The sequence below is a fragment of the Carlito syrichta genome, unplaced genomic scaffold, assembly GCF_000164805.1.
Source record: "Carlito syrichta isolate Samal-C Ts95f unplaced genomic scaffold, Tarsius_syrichta-2.0.1 Scaffold311235, whole genome shotgun sequence".
NCBI classification, from domain to species: Eukaryota; Metazoa; Chordata; class Mammalia; order Primates; family Tarsiidae; genus Carlito; species Carlito syrichta.
In genome coordinates, this window is record NW_007255331.1 from 17854 (window position 1) to 18249 (window position 396).

Below are 396 nucleotides of genomic sequence, written 5' to 3' on the forward strand. Positions count from 1 at the left end.
TCATAGTATTGCATTGGATGTTCACAAAAAATAATTTTTAAAATTAGTCAGGGCTAGACCGGGTGCAGTGGCTGAAGCCTATAACCCCAGCACTTTGGGAGGCCCAGGCGAAAGGATTGCCTGAGTCTAGGGGTTTGAGACCAGCCTGGGCAACCTGGTGAGACCTCACCTCTAAAAAAATAAATAAGTAACTCCAGCCTGGGCAACAAGAATGAGACTCCAATTCAAAAAATAATAATAATAAAATAAACAAAATAAATAAATAAATAAAGATTAGCCAGACATGGTGGCACAAGCCTACAGTCCCTACTTAGGAAGCTGAGGTGGAAGACTGCTTGAGTCCAGGAGTTTGAGGTTGTAGTGATCTATGAGATCTGTCTCTAAAAACATTTTGTT